Here is a 16,988-nt window from a genome sequence, read left to right on the forward strand (position 1 = left end):
TTTGATGAGCGATAGCAGAATTTGGGGTCTTGCACATCTGTTTCCTGTTTGGGCCAGAACTCAGTGATGCAGAGGCAGGTGAAGGTCAGTGCAATTTGCTTATACACAAACTAAGTTTCCTTGAACGGGGGTAATAAACAACTTACAAGCAACTCCTTCCTGCAGGGATCTCAGGGAAGCACCTCTGCCCTATCCCCTGAAGCAGCTGTCTTGTGTCTGGTCTCTTTCCAGGCCCTCATCCAAGCATCATCATAGCTTAACAAATTCTGTCTCTTTTCTTCCCACAGCCAGGGCCGGCTCCAGGGACCAGCTTAACAAGCAGGTGCTTGGGGCAGCCAAGGGAGAGGGGCGGCACCTGCGGCAATTCGGGGGCAGCAGGTCCCTCACTCCCTCTAGGAGCGAAGGACCTGCCGCTGAACTGCCGCCGCCGATCGCGGCTTTTTTTTTTTTTTTTTTTTTTGCTTGGGGTGGCAGAAATGCTGGAGCCGGCCCTGCCCACAGCCACTGTACATTTTACCTGGGAAACACCTAGTTCAGGCTGCACAGGCTGGCCAGGTGGGCATTTACTGTCCTGTTGACCCCTGACTAGGGTTGCCAGGCATCCAGTTTTCGACCAGAACGCCCAGTCAAAAAGGGATCCTGGCGGCTCTGGTTGGCACCACCGACCAGGCCATTAAAAGTCCAGTCAGCAGCGCAGCAGGGCCAGGGCTAAGGCAGATTCCCTGCCTGCCCTAGCTCCAAGTGGCAGAGGTGTAGGTGGCCAGGGAGGCTCCGTGTGCTGCCCCCGCCCCGAGTGCTGGCTCTGCAGCTCCTATTGGCTGGGAACTGCAACCAATAGGAGCTGCAGGGGCAGCACCTCTGGCTGCAAGGCCAGTGCACGGAACCTCCCTAGACACCCATGCACCTAGGGGCTGCAGGGACCTAGCGGCTGCTTCCTGGGAGCTGCGGTAAGCGCCGCTGGGACTACGCACACTGAACCCCCTCCAACACCCCAACCCCAGGCCCCAGCCCAGAGTTCCTTCCTGAACCCAAATTCCCTCCCAGAGCCCGCACCCCCCCCAATGCCCAGCCCCCCCACCCCAGCTCTGAGCCCCTCCTGCACCCCAAGCCCCTCATCCCCGGCCTCACCCCAGAGCCTGCACTCCCAGTTGGAGGCCTAAGCCCCCCCCACCCCAACCCTCTGCCCCATTCCGGAGCCCCTTCCTATACCCCAAACCCTTCATCCCAGGCCCCACCCAAGAGCCCACACCCCCAGCCAGAGCCCACATCCCCTTCCACACTCTGAACCCCTTGGCCCCAGCCTGGAGCCCTCTCCCAGACCCCAAATCCATCATCCTCAGCCCCACCCCAGAGCCCACACTCCCAGCTAGAGACCTCACCCCTCTGCACCCCAACTCCCTGCACCAGCCCAGTGAAAGTGAGTGAGGGTGGGGAAGAGCGAGCAACAGAGGGAGGAGGGATGGAGTGAGCAGGGGCAGGCAGGGCCTCGGAGAAGGGGCAGGAGTGGGGCCTCGAGGCAGGGGTGGGGCAGGTTGTTCAGTTTTGGCAACCCTACCCCTGACCTGGTCTTGGAGGATTTATAGTTTTGAGTAACATAGAATCCCATTGCTCAGCATGTTTAATGGAAGTTATGAAAGCTGTAATAGCAAGTAGGAGAACTAATAACTGGGTTATTAGGCTTGCTATGATTAAAAGACTGTTGTGATTAGTATGAGACCTTGTGGGAGTAGTAGTTAAAGGCTGGGATTTAGTTGAATAGCGTAAGTCTAAGGAGAATACCCCAGGGCAGATATTTTGCACACCCATTCTGAGAGACAAACAGGTAACCAGAAATGGGTATAGTATACCACAAAATTCTGCAAGAAGGGAAGTTTGGGGGGCTTTAGCAATTAAGATGCTATGCAGTATCTAAATCATTAGACTATATTTACATATAGGGATTATTAAGAAATAAGTGTTGTAAATAATGAATATTTATACTTAATACTTAATTATGGACACTCCAGTGGCTACATATGGAGGGGGTTAGAGATTGACCAAATTATAATCAGAGTAAAGGGTCAAATATGGTATATATCTGTACAGTTACCATAAAGAAGGGTGTAAAAGGCCATATGCAGTTCCCATTTCTTTGGGGTTTGTCAGGTCCCTGAGATGGTGTACACTGACTCAGGACCTCCCTTCTGATGGGCTCTATTTACTTTCGTTTCTATCTTTGCTTCCAATGGTCCACATAAGTTGCAAGTTTGTAAGTATGAACAATACAGGAAACCACTTTACCTCACTTATCCTATTCTTATATTTATTTTCTATTATTTCAATTATAGTTGTTTGTATTAAATTAAGTTTTTCTGGGTGTTTCACCAAATTCCATATTCTCAATTAACTCTATGTAACTGCCTAGGAAAAGAGCCTGTTATCTGTGACAAGTGCATGCTGCACTCTAATGCACACTATTATAAGTGTAACAATTGCTCAGGCTATGTTCTGTGCAGCTGCTCTGCAATGCAAAGGGATCTCAGCGCTTCACCTGCCAGACACAGGAGAATGCTTTAACCCACATCATGCCTTGACAACTTTCTGGGTGTAGTCACTGCATAGCAGCTTAATACTTTCTATGGGGAGTGACAGCCTGGGAGTTTATACAGCAGTGACCTCTAATGGGAAAGCTATAAAAGCCTTGATTGTGGGACAAAACCTAGAACAGTGTCTGCCTGCTCCCCCAAGATGGCCAACATCCTTTTAAGTATTTTAGGAGAGATTTATACTAGTCGGGTTTTAATCAGTAGATAAGGAGCTATATTGTATATGGGAAGGTGTAGTGAGGCAGCTGCCCCACTCCAAGGGGATAAAAGGAGTGAGCGCAGCTGAGGGGGTAGCTGACAACAGGTGTGGCCAGCTCAATTAGGGCCCAGCTGACCCTGATAAAAGGGCTGGGGGCCAGGAGCTGAAAGAGTCTCTCTCTAGCTTTGGAGAGAGATGGACCTAGCTGCCTGAAGGAGCAAATGGTACCTTGGACAGAGCAGTGCTGGGGAAAGGCAAGAGGAGCTGGGGAGCTCCAGCCTGGGCCAGGTACCGAGCCAGGAAATCTGGAAGTCCGCGACTTGGTCCTCGGTGCATACTTTCGCCTCGCACTACGCCACTGTCTGGCACACCAGAAATGACGTGGCTTTCAGTAGAGCGGTACTCCAGTCAACATTCCTTCACACAGACTCCACCGCCTAGGTAAGGCTTGGGAGTCACCTAATTGGAATCGATATGAGCAAGCACTCAAAGAAGAAAAATTGGTTACTCACCTGCATGGATGCTGGACATGATCCAGGAGGAAATTCTTTGAGAGAAGACCAGGAGGCCCTTCATCCGGTCCGCCACCGCAACGAAGAGCTGGGTCAATTTCCTGAACGGCTTAGTGCACTCGATGTAGAAAGCTAGGGCCCTGTGGACATCGAGGGAATACAGCTGCTGTTCCCAGGGACCAGCATGTGGTTTCGGGTAAAAAACGGGCAGGAAAATATCCTTGCTGGTATGAAAGGCTGACCCCACTTTGGGGGGAGAGGCCGGGTGTGGTCTGAGTTGTACCTTATCCTTGTGAAAAGAAGAACAGGAGTACTTGTGGCACCTTAGAGACTAACAAATTTATTAGAGCATAAGCTTTCGTGGACTACAGCCCACTTCTTCGGATGCTGTAGTCCACGAAAGCTTATGCTCTAATAAATTTGTTAGTCTCTAAGGTGCCACAAGTACTCCTGTTCTTCTTTTTGCGGATACAGACTAACACGGCTGCTACTCTGAAACTTATCCTTGTGGAAGACTGTGTAAGGCAGTTCCGAAGTGAGGGCCTTCAGCTCAGAGGCACGTCTCGCTGATGTAATGGTGACCAGGAAAGCTGTCTTCCAGGAAAGATGCAGGTGGGAGCACATTCCCAGCAGTTCGAATGGGGGCCCCTGAGTCGCGAAAGGACTAGGTTGAGGTCCCACGCAGGGACAGGCTGCCAGTCTGAGGAAAGAGACGGTCCAACCCTTTGAGAAAGCAACCAACCATGGGGTCGGCGAAGACAGAGCGGCCAGACGCACCTGGGTGGAAAGCCAAGATGGCAGCGAGGTGAACCGTCACAGAGGACGCCGCCAGGCCTTGCTGCTTCAGGTGCAAGAGGTACTCCAAAATGAAGGGCACCGGCGCCTGGAGGGGTGGTGTGCGGTGCTGGTCACAACAACACGAAAACCGTTTCCACTTCGTCAGATACATGGCTCTAGTAGAGGGCTTACTGCTGCCCAGCAGGACCTGCCTTATGGGGTCTGAACACAGAAGCTCTGTGGGGTTCAGCCATGCAGCATCCACATCGTCAGGTGGAGGAACCACAGGATTGGATGACAGAGGTGACTGTGGTCCTGAGTGAGCAGGTTGTGAAGGAGAGACAACGGGACCGGAACGTCCACCGATGGCTCTAGCAGTGTGGTGTACCAATGCTGGCGAGGCCCCACTGGAGCTACCAGAATCACTCTCGCCCCGTCCCTGTGGATCTTGAGCGGGACCTTGTGCATGGGGGGGAACAGAGGAAAGGTGACCTGTCCAGGGAAGGAGGAACGTGTCCGTGAGGGAGCCCGGGCTGTGACCTTGGAAGGAGCAGAATGCTGGGCACTTCTGTTGCTGTGGGTGGCAAACAGGTTGACCTGGGGAAACCCCCACCTTTGGAAGACAGGGTGGACGACATCCAGTCGGAGAGACCACTCATGCGAGTGGAAGGACCTGCTGAGATGGCTCGATCACCAGAGCCAACGGTGCTGACTGTCGGATCAACACCGGCTTGCCTTGAGATGGTGCCAGTCGCTGGGGCACTGGAAGCTTGCCGTGGAGCAGAGGGGACCCCGATGCCGTCATGGCAATGAGGACCCTCGCAGCAGCAAAGGTGTCCGGGGTGAAAGGCAGCTGGACATCCACAACACTGCGGGTTGGGGAATCCCGTGGAACCGGACTCAACAGTTTCCCCCAGTGGGGCCGAAGTCAACGGTGCCACATCCCTGACCTTCGCTCCCGGACGCTCCCCTCCAGGATGCATCACAGTGGCTGGCTCTAGGGGAGTGTATCTCTATGCAGGAGAGCCACCCATCTCTCTCTCGGGGCTGCTTTGGTGCTGGGGAGTGGGAGTGGTGCCGAGTCGCTGTGGCCAGCTTTGGTACCGGGGAGCAGTGGTGCTGCAGGTCTCGTCCAGAGTCCAACCGCAGTGCCACCTCCACTACTGCCGCCGGGGTCCTGTGCACCAAAGAACTCGGTGCCGGGTCCTGCTGCACCAAAGAGGCTGGGGACTAAGTGCCGCCTCCATAAGTAGCTGTTTCAGGCGAAAGTCCCGCTCCTTTTTAGTCTGAGGATGAAATCCCTTGCAGATCCTGCACTTCTCGGCTTGGTGAGCCTCCCCCAGACACTTCAGACAAGAGTCATGGGGGTTGCCCGTTGGCATGGGCTTGGAGCAAGACCTGCAGGGCTTAAATCCTGGGGACTTGGGCATGAAGCCCCGAAGAAGAACAGTCGGGGTGGAGGGTAACTCCCAACCCAACTGCCACTAACTAAAACAAAAACAAGAAACTACCAACAAAAACAAACAACTATCTACTAAAGCTAGGGAAAACATGGATAACTTGCAGAGCAAGATGCCACAGTTCCAATGACCGTCATGGGTCATATATTGAGCGCCATGCAGGTGTCACTCCAGGGGGCTCCACAGCCTACCCAAGGGATGCTGCTAGGGAAAAATCTTTCCAACAGCCGTGCATGCGGCGCACGCACACCTAATTGGAATCGATATGAGCAAGCACTCGAAGAAGAACTACCCACTTTGTGGAGGGTGGAGATGCTGAAAATAGGGAAGACCAGATTAACTGGCTCATAAGGAGAAGGAATTAATGGTGACATGCTCCAGACTTTCCTACTCTGTCCTCTTGTTAAAAAAATAAATACATTGAAAATGACTGAATCGGCTGTGGGGAATCCCAGGAGGAATCCTTGCTTTTTAAACAAACCTGCCTCTGGCAGGGACCACAGATCTTGAATCTTGGTCCCCAATAACTTGGGCAGGCTAACCTCCCACCCAATGAGCTTCTAACAGCTACTAGACTAGCAGTTGAATGCTAGAAGAGGACTGTAGAGCTGGGATTTGATTAGTGCAACTTCTGATTGGTCCCCAACCTCTGTGTAACCCAAGCACAGGAACCGGAAGTTGTCCATGCAGCTAGGATCTCCCTGATTTGGAGTGCTTTTGTCTGCTGCTGATCTCCTGGTAATCTGATCCTGCCTGCCTCCTGACACCTGACTGTTTGCCATCTGGCCTGTCTCAGGGCAGGTCTTCACTACAGGGAGGGGTCGATTTAAGATACGCAAATTCAGCTACGCGAATAGCGTAGCTGAATTTGACCTATCGGAGCCGACTTACCCCGCTGTGAGGACAGTGGCAAAATCGACCTCTGCGGCTCCCTGTCGACGGTGCTTACTCTGCTGGTGGAGTAAGAGCGTCGATTCGGGGATCGATTGTCGCGTCCCGAAGAGACGCAATAATTCGATCCCCGAGAGATGAATTTCTACCCGGTGATTCAGGCGGGTAGTGTAGACCTAGCCCTAGACTCTGACCTCCTGGTATTGCACCCAGCCTGACCCCCACCATTTGACTGCTCACGTCCTGGCTGTGACAGCCTCTGGTTGAATTACAGCTTCACACAGGTATGAGACCTGGCATGCCAGGCCAGTCTGACTCTGCTCTGACAGAGGCAGAGCACAGCTTGCCTTCTGAAGCTCCCGAAAAGCTGCCTTATAAATATAGCACAACTTGGGCTTGGCTCAATGCTTACAGGGCTTCTCTGCCATTGGACTGAGGAAAGAGGAAGCCAATTAAAGACGGTAACCCAAAGGATTAAAGCCCCAATACTGTGGTAGTTTCTCATCTGAGGAGAGAGAGAGAGAGCAGAGCTAAAAGTGAAATGAAGTCACTAATGCACAAAAATGAATAAGAATTAAAATTATAAACCAAAGTGGTGAGGAGAAAATGAGCCACCAACCCTGCTGCCAGAGGCAGAATTTCCAGAAGCCTGATCTGAGGGGCAGTGCTTAGTTTTGGAACTCCCAGTAATAATACTGAACCTCCACTATATTCCATAGGTGAGCGGCATTGCCATTCATAAAGAGTAAGGGGAGAAGCTGTGCATCAGAATATAGAGCTGTCCTAAGAAAAATGAAACAGCAGCTTTATGACAGATATGAAATTTCCCCATTTGTGGCAGTTATATGTCAACTCTGATACTTTCAAAGTAAGATTGTCAACTAAAGCATGTAATTGCTCATGGAAAAATACATGTCTCATTTAGCATACATAATTACTGCAGTGGTGCACTCAAATCAGGTAATTCCATATGTATGAATTTGGATCAAATAAGAAAAGGGTAGAATTAGCAGTAGTCCTAAAATGACCTTGCTTAATTTTCCACTTAGTAAGGCTGAATGTGAAGTAATTTTAACTAAAATTGTAATTATACTTGCTTTTTGTGCAAGCCACTCATCATCAGTGGGCAATCTGCTTGTATATGCCTCTGATTTAGTAGCCCCAGCTCACACCACATACGTAAAAATATAGTTAAGGACAGGGGCTGGAATGCTTTTGACATTGTTCCAGATCATAACCATGAACGGTGGAAAAAATTGCAGCCATCTGCATAAAGTTGCTCTTATGGTAACTTTTGTGTGTGTTTTTATTATATTTATATTATACTGCAGTCCAATGCTACAAAATATCTCAGCATGGAACACCTCATTATATACAATGATATACAAAAAAGCTAAACATAATTTAGGCTGCAAAAGCAAGCACTCAAAAGGTAGGAAAAGCCAGACTTATGGTTGCCCGTCCAACTTTAATTCTGCCTATTTGCAAGTCCATCATCTGCCCTGAATAAGGCAAGGGTCCTGTGGAATAAATAGTATATGATCATGTAATTAAAGACTGTATCATAATGCAAACACATAAAGAAGCTGAATGTGAACCAGTTACATTTATCAGTCATAGGAGTCGGTCAGAAAGACTTGGACAAAGAAACTGCTCTGGATGACTGGGTCTCTATAGGGAAAAGGGGAACAGAACCAACTCTCATTCTCCTGGCCAGCCTCAATTGTCCTGTGGTGTCCAGCAGACTCCCAAATCTGGTCCTCCCTCTCTCCTGAGGGGGTCTTGGCCCAATTACCATATTGCTCCATTGTTTCTAGTATGCAAAGCCTCTTGGTGCCTGAGACTATTATTCCCTGGCCCCAGGGAGCATGCAGTAGGGCCCATCCACGAGAATGCACCAGACATGGCTGCTCCGTTGTTTGGACAGTTAGACCTGTTCAGTCTCAGCATCAATATGTAGCCCTGGTGTTGCCCCTAACCCTCCTTTCTGTCCACACAGAAAAACCTCTAACTCAGGCTTGAGGACGCTTTAAACCAGAGCCAGGGCCGGCTCCAGGCACCAGCTTCTCAAGCAGGTGCTTGGGGCGGCCGCTCCAGAGAGGGGCGGCAGGTCCAGGTATTCGGCGGCAATTCGGCGGATGGTCCCTCACTCCGCCTGGGATCGCAGCTTTTTTTAGATCGTGATCACAGCTTTTTTTGTTTTGGTTTGGTTTTGGCTGCTTGGGACGGCCAAAACCCTGGATCCGGCCCTGACCAGAGCTGACAGGCATGGCTGATGGTATAGGCTTGCACTTAGGTTTTGGTTCAGCCCAGCCTGGCAACCCACTGATTTTGCAGTGAGAATGCAGGCTAATCAAGCACCTGTGCTCTTAGTCCTCCATTCCTATCTTATAATTACCCACCTAAACTGTACTCTGTTTAAAGCTTCCCTTGATCTGCATTGCATTTTAACCCCATATTTGCCTGCTCCATTTCTGCTGCACTTCCACAATATTTGGACAGAGATTCTATCCAAGAAATGCTTCTCCCATGCTTCAGTTGGCCAGAAGCTGACACCAGCTGGTAAAGCTATGGTGTGATAACAGCATGACCTATAATTTGAGGAAATGTACACAAAATAACATTTTTATGTGCAGTGGGCAGGAAGGAAAGAGAGGCAGAGATGTGGGTTGGGTACACTATGGCCTGGTCTACACTAGGCGTTTATGTCGAAGTTAGCGCCGTTACATCGAATTAACCCTGCACCCGTCCACACCGCGAAGGTATTTAGTTCGATATAGAGGTCTCTTTAATTCGACTTCTGTACTCCTCCCCGACGAGGGGAGTAGCACTAAATTCAACATGGCCATGTCGAATTAGGCTAGGTGTGGATGGAAATCGACGCTAATAGCTCCGGGAGCTATCCCACAGTGCACCACTCTGTTGACGCTCTGGACAGCAGTACGAGCTCGGATGCTCTGAACAGCCACACAGGAAAAGCCCCGGGAAAATTTGAATTTGAATTCCTTTTCCTGTCTGGCCAGTTTGAATCTCATTTCCTGTCTGGACATTGTGGCGAGCTCAGCAGCACTGGCAATGATGCAGAGCTCTCCAGCAGTGATGGCCGTGCAATCTCAGAATAGAAAGAGGGCCCCAGCATGGACTGATCGGGAAGTCTTGGATCTCATCGCTGTGTGGGGTGATGAGTCCGTGCTTTCCGAGCTGCGCTCCAAGAAACGGAATGCAAAGATCTACGAGAAGATCTCTAAAGACATGTCAGAGAGAGGATACAGCCGGGATGCAACGCAGTGCCGCGTGAAAATCAAGGAGCTGAGACAAGGCTACCAGAAGACCAAAGAGGCAAACGGACGCTCCGGATCCCATCCCCAGACATCCCGTTTCTACGAGGCACTGCATTCCATCCTAGGTGCGGCCGCCACCACTACCCCACCAGTGACCGTGGACTCTGAGGATGGGATATTGTCCACGGCCGGATCCTCGGACATGTTAGCGGACGGGGAAGATGAGGAAGGAGAAGAGGTGGACGAGGCAGTCGACAGCACTCACAACGCTGGTTTCCCCGACAGCCAGGATCTCTTCATCACCCTTACAGAGATCCCCTACCAACCGTCCCCAGCCGTTACCCCGGACACAGAATCTGGGGAAGGATCAGCCAGTAAGTGTTGTAAACATCTAAACATTTATTTTTAACAGAACAGGAATATTAACAATTAAAAAAATGGGTTTCTCATGATTAGTTTGCCCTAGGCGCTTAACGGTTCAGTCATGGGCAGTGCAACTATTGAAAAAAAAATCTAGCAATGTCCAGTTTTGCATGATTGTCCTGCCCAAGCCGCTCTACTGTTTAGTCACTGCTACAGCAGCTACAGTAAAATGCGGTCTATATGTCCGGGGATGGAGCAGAAATCCTCCTGTGACATCTCAAGGAAGCTCTCCTGGAGGTAATTGGAAATCCGTTGCATTAGGTTCCTGGGGAGAGCGGCCTTATTGGGTCCTCCGTAGTACGACACGTTGCCGCGCCACGAGACAAGCAAGTACTCGGGAATCATTGCTCTGCACAGCAGGGCGGCATACGGCCCTGGTCTTTGGAGGCTTTCCCGGAGCATTCTCTCTTTCTCGCTGTCAGAGATCCTCATGAGGGTGATGTCGCTCATGGTGACCTGCTTTGAATGAGGTAGGGGAATGTTAGTGTTGGGACTGCTTTACCGTTCCTTTACAGAACTGTAACCGCTGGTTTGCAGCCACGCGGTGGAGGCGGGAGAGGGGCAGCCGAAAGGGATCATTCCCGGGGACAGCCGCGAGGGTGTGGGACAGGAGCAGAGTTCCTGCTTGCCGGATTGCTGGCAGCAGGGACCGACATTGATTTCAATGTGAAATGAGGCCATTGCTAATATTAAAGTTTTAAGCTGCCACGAGTCTACGGCTTACCATGTCTGCCTGCAACAGAAATTCCGTTGTCCTGACACGGTTCTCAAATGTGCTGTGCAAGACCCCAGGCACTGAATGCGAAGGCCGAGAATTCGACCTTGTGCTGAGTGCGCATGTGATAGGTGCTGTGCATGGTCTTGTTCACAGAGAAAGACTATGTTCTTTGTTCACAACTACATTTATCTTTCTGAGGAATTCACTCCCTTTTTCCCATTCCCACAGCCCCATCTGCGACTGTCTCACAACCTAGCCTGGCATCACACTCCCAGAGGCTAGCGAGGATTAGGCATAGGAAGAAGAGGACACGGGAGGACATGTTCTCAGAGCTTATGGCCTGCTCCCGAGCCCAGGCAGCACAGCAGACCCAGTGGCGGGAGAACTTGTCCCAAATGCAGCAAGCAAACATGGATCGGGAGGAGAGGTGGCGGCAGGAAGACCAGCAGGCGACTCAAACCCTGCTTGGACTACTGAGGGAGCAAACGGACACGCTCCGGCGCCTTGTGGATGTTCTGCAGGAGGACAGAGCCCCACTGCAGTCCATCTCTAACCGCCCTCCCCCGCCACCAAGTCCCATATCCCCCTCACCCAAAGTGCACAGAAGGAGAGGCGGCAGAGTCCACGCCAACTCTCACTCCACCCCTGCAGAGAGCTCTAGTAGCAGAAGGCTCTCATTTCCCAAAATTTGACAAGTTCTTTCCTTCCCGCCTGACACAAGCCCCCGTCCAAGTTTCACCTCCCAGTTCCATGTGTAGTTGATAATAAAAAATATGTTTCTGTTAACTAATGTTTCCATCATGTTCTTTTGGAGGAGGGGGGGAAAGGGGGATGGTAATTGGACAGGACAGTCACCTTTGGCAGGGTACATAGGCGGGGGCAGGTACAGCAGCAGGGCACATACACAGTGCAGTGACTAGTTGCCCTGGTCAGTCTGGGAGGTGGTTTTCATGTTCTGTAGTGGGGGGTGGGTTGCTCTGTGACTTTGTGGCGGGGGAGGGCAGTTACAGATCTTAAGCGGCGGTCCTTATGCAGGATCACAGAGCCACACAGCAGGAGATCTGTAACCGTCCTCCCCCTGCCACAAAGTCACATAGCCCCCCCATACACACAGTCCCGATCAGGAGGGGTGACAGGCTCCGTTGAAAGAACCAGCCCACCACAGCGGAGCCTGTCAATCCTTGAGTTTAGAAGCTTTCTTTGCGTCACTACACTACACCCGCTCCGCACCACAATCCGCGTCCCAGTTTTAAAAAATTCCCGCGAAAACAGTAGTAAAGAAAACGGTGTTCATTAACAAAGTAGAACTGATTTTATTTCGAAACGTGTGTTGGAAGGGGGGGAGAAGGGGGTATGTAACTGGAGAGGATAGTCAACATAAACTGGGTAAAGAAACGGGGGCAGGTTCGGCTTCTCTGTACACAAACTTTACAGTCACAGGTTACCCTGCTCACTCAGGAACTTAGCTTTCAAAGCCTCCCGGATGCACAGCGCGTCCCGCTGGTCTCTTCTAATCGCCCGGCTGTCTGGCTGTGCGTAATCAGAAGCCAGGCTATTTTCCTCAATCTCCCACCCCGCCATAAAGGTCTCCCCCTTGCTCTCACAGAGATTGTGGAGCACACAGCAAGCTGCTATAACAATGGGGATATTGGTTTCGCTGAGATCACAGCGAGTCAGCAAGCTTCTCCATCTCCCCTTGAGACGGCCAAAAGCACACTCCACCACCATTCTGCACTTGCTCAGCCGGTAGTTGAAGAGTTCTTTTTCACTGTCCAGGGCGCCAGTATAGGGCTTCATGAGCCAGGGCATTAGCGGGTAGGCTGGGTCCCCGAGGATGACTATAGGCATCTCCACATCCCCAACAGTTATTTTGTGGTCCGGGAAGTAAATACCTTGCTGCAGCCGTCTAAACAGACCAGAGTTCCTGAAAACACGAGCGTCATGAACCTTGCCCGGCCATCCGACGTAGATGTTTGTAAAACGTCCCCTGTGGTCCACCAGTGCTTGCAGCACCATGGAAAAGTAGCCCTTTCTGTTAATGTACTGGCTGGCCTGGTGGTCCGGTGCCAGGATAGGGATGTGAGTTCCATCTATGGCCCCACCGCAGTTTGGGAATCCCATCGCTGCGAAGCCATCTATGATCGCCTCCACGTTTCCCAGGGTCACTACCTTTGGCAGCAGTACATCAACGATTGCCTTGGCTACTTGCATCACAACAACCCCCACAGTAGATTTGCCCACCCCAAACTGGTTCGCGACTGACCGGTAGCTGTCTGGCGTTGCAAGCTTCCAGAGGGCTATGGCCACTCGCTTCTGGACAGTCAGGGCTACTCGCATCCGGGTGTCATTGCGCTTCAGGGCAGGGGACAGCAACTCACAAAGTTCCAGGAAAGTTCCCTTCCGCATGCGAAAGTTTCGCAGCCACTGGGATTCATCCCAGACCTGCAGCACTATGCGGTCCCACCACTCAGTGCTTGTTTCCCGTGCCCAGAATCGCCGTTCCACGGCATCAACATGACCCATTGCGACCGTGATGTCCTCGGCGCTGGGTCCCCTGCTTTCTGAGAGGTCTGTGCTACTCTCGGACTTCAGGCCATCACCGCGGTGACGTAGCCTCCTCGCCTGACTTATCTGCATCTGCCTCAGGGAAAGGTGTATGATAAGCTGCGAGGCGTTGAGAGCGGCCACAACTGCAGCGATGGTCGCAGTGTGCTCCATGCTCGCAGTGCTGTCACTGACTAGAAAAGTGCGCAAACTGATTTCCCGCCGGCGCTTTCAGGGAGGGAGGGCGGGAGTGATGGACGGATGACGACAGTTACCCAAAAGCACCCTGGACACATTTTTTTTACCCAGAAGGCATTTGCGGCTCCACCCAGAATTCCAATGGGCAGCGGGGACTCCGGGAACTGTGGGATAGCTGCCCACAGTGCACAGCTTCCAATGTCGACGCTTTCCCCGTTAGTGTGGACTCACAAAGTCGAATTACTGTCCTTAGTGTGGACACACACGTTCGACTTTGCAATATCGATTCCAAAAATTCGATTTAAGTAAAATCGAACTACTCTCGTAGTGTAGACAAGGCCTATGACTCACAATGTGATTTGCAAACTGAATTCCTTAATGACATTTTCAGTAAAAGTTCTTGCTGTTTGCTTTCTTCTTCCAAACTGTCTACATTAATAAGCAACACCACTTGGAAGTTTAAATCAAGGATTGCTATGTCACTGTCACAGACAGCAGCTCCATACTAGCTGAAAGTGAGAGCACATTAAGAATGAATTCAGAGCAGGTCAGTTTAATGCACCGCTTAGAACCAGGGGATAGCTCACCAGAAAACCATCTCAAGACACAGGCTAGTACAGCAGCATTGTGGACCCAGTTACACAGGTTTGCCACAGGTAGTACTTTGCAGTAGGAATGTGCTGCCTGTCTTGGTTAGCCCAGGCTGGCTCTGCAGTGAACACATGCTCAATAATGAGTTGTAATCATGGTGGCTCTTTCTCCTCTGCAGGTGAGGGTGCTGAAAATTGTCTACTAAGTAGGTGGAGCCTCCTCAACCCTCTTTGCTGAAGTCAAGCACATAAACTACATTTTGGCTACAGATCAAAATATGGAATTAATAGCTTCTTACAGTTATGTTTTTATATTATTTTATCCCTTCCCCTTATCTTTGTATTGTTGATCCCTTTCTGCTCAGGACCCCTCCTTCCTTATGTTTTCCTCTCACGTTCCTCCCTTCCACCTTCCTCCTGGCATAAAGCTCCTTCCTTCCAAATAAGAGTAGGAATCCATCCTCTGGAGCTTCATAAATAGTTTCACACTGTATTATTCAACAGAAATTCTAGGTTTAGAACTTTGTATTTTTGTAGCATCTTCAATCCAAGTATCTCAAAGCACCATGAATGAATTAAATGTAACATCCTATACAGATGAGAAAATTAGGCAAAGCGAGAGTATGTGATCTCCCTAACTTCACTCAGGAAGTTTGTGGCACAGAGTGGATTAGAACCCCAATCTCTTGACTCTGACCTACTACGAAACAGGAAGTTGGTCAATGTGCACTAGGGAACTTTTAGTAAACTGTTCATCTAGATAAATCCTGAGACACATGGCACTCTCTGATTTTATTAGAATGAAATCACCCATGAACTTTAAATGGAACACTGAATTAAGCTTTGCAACAAAGTAGAATTTATTGATTCCATCAACTCCATGCAGAATGCAATTTTTGTTTTAAACAGAGGGCTACAGATAACTCAATCAATTGTTACAAAGAATACACAAGTTACAGAAATATTGCTGCATTTAATTAATCTAAAACAACCCCATCACCTACAGTAGTTTATTCTAATGAGGCCATTTCTGTTTAGTTACCCAAGCACTTTCAGAGGATCATAGGCAACACTTTTTGGATTTCTGAAGTAGCTACAAAATTTTATAGAAATTATAGTAAAATATCACCTCTTTATTGGATAACATTGTTGCCTAAATCTTCCTGTGAAACAGTCATGTAGACTGAAATCGAGCATTGGGCATGGAATCTAAGCTGTACCTCTTAGGATGTTCAGCTCCAGCGATGTGGGTGACATCTTTGTAGCTTCCTGGAGTCTGTAGGCAACTGCAAAGGACTAGAGTGGTCCCCAATCCAAGCTAGAGCAGCACAATAATCTATTTTGCTTTTTGCTTTTTCATGTGATTAGTTCTCCTCCACCTTCATATAACCAACATAACTTTTTGAGATCTCAGGTCTATAGAACAGATGGACCTCCTCAATACACTTAGGTTAAAAGAAAAGTCCCTCTCATCAGGAATAAAGGCTTCTTCTTCATACTCCAGGGGGCATTCTGTGCCAAAAAAAAAAAATCAAAATTCTGCAAAATTCTTCAAATTTTGTCAAAATAACACTACATAATCATGCCTGTTTCAATTATTTTGGTAATGTATTCAAAATACCTGTCAGCAAGTATGTCTGTAAACATACAGACAGACACACAAAATTTCCCCCAGGAGTAGAGAGTTAAAGAAACTCCTGTGACAACTTAGTTCCTGTTTCTCTACCTCCTTACCCCAGGGGCCAGACACTCACAACCCCTCCCCCTCAGAACCCTCTTGTGGCCCCCCAGCCAATACACCCAAACCCCCTCTTCCCCAGAGACCAACCTCAGGGGCTCCCCTTCCCAAGACACCCATCCTCCCTCCCTCCCCCCCAGCACAGGGATCCAGAGGGAGAAACAGCCTGATGCTGGGTCCCAGGCTTGCATGAAGTTTCCTGTGCACCGCCCTCTCCTTCCTTCAAGGCATTCTGGGAACTGCAGCTGCCAGAAATCCTCTAGCTCCCTCTCGCTCCCCCTCCGCTCCCCCTCCCCCCAGCAGTGTCTTCTATGTGCAAGCTGGGCTCTGCCGAGTCCAGTGGCCCACAGTGCTGGCTAACAACACTGCAGCCCATTTCTGTGGGGGGAAATAAATTCTGAATGTACGTTAATTTCTGCAAAATCCTGCATTGCGCAGTGGTGCAGAATTCCCCCAGGAGTATTCCTCATCAGCATATTAAGCCTAAAGTTAAAGAAAAGTAATTGGTTACAGTGGTCTGTCTTTCAAAGATGATGCATCACCAATAGACACTGCAGATATTTTTTCCCCTCTTAAGGTCCTCTGGTAGAATATTGATCATTTCAATGGCAACAATAGACTGAACTACTTCAGGTGCTCTGAGTTAAGTTATTTAGCAGGTCTAAATTATATTAGAATAATGGTCAATTTTCAGACTACTTTTAGAATGAAAATACTATATTGTTTATTATTTGACACTGAGTTAGGGGCAAGTTCACCAAAGGCCCTGCCTGCAGATGCTCTGTTAAGTTCTGCCACGTGGGGGGCGGGATAGCTCAGTGGTTTGAGCATTGGCCTGCTAAATCCAGGGTTGTGAGCTCAATCCTTGAGGGGGCCATTTAGGGAACTGGGGTTATAAAAAATATATAGGATTTGTCCTGCTTTGAGCAGGGGATTGGACTAGATCTCCTGAGGTCCCTTCCAACCCTGATATTCTATGATGATTCGGGGGGGGTAGGTCAATATTTGAGGAGTCAAGAGGGGATCCACACATCCTACAGAGCGCAGCTCTATAAATGTTCCCTGCCTGTGG

Source organism: Malaclemys terrapin, chromosome 2, assembly GCF_027887155.1.
Source record: "Malaclemys terrapin pileata isolate rMalTer1 chromosome 2, rMalTer1.hap1, whole genome shotgun sequence".
NCBI lineage: Eukaryota > Metazoa > Chordata > Testudines > Emydidae > Malaclemys > Malaclemys terrapin.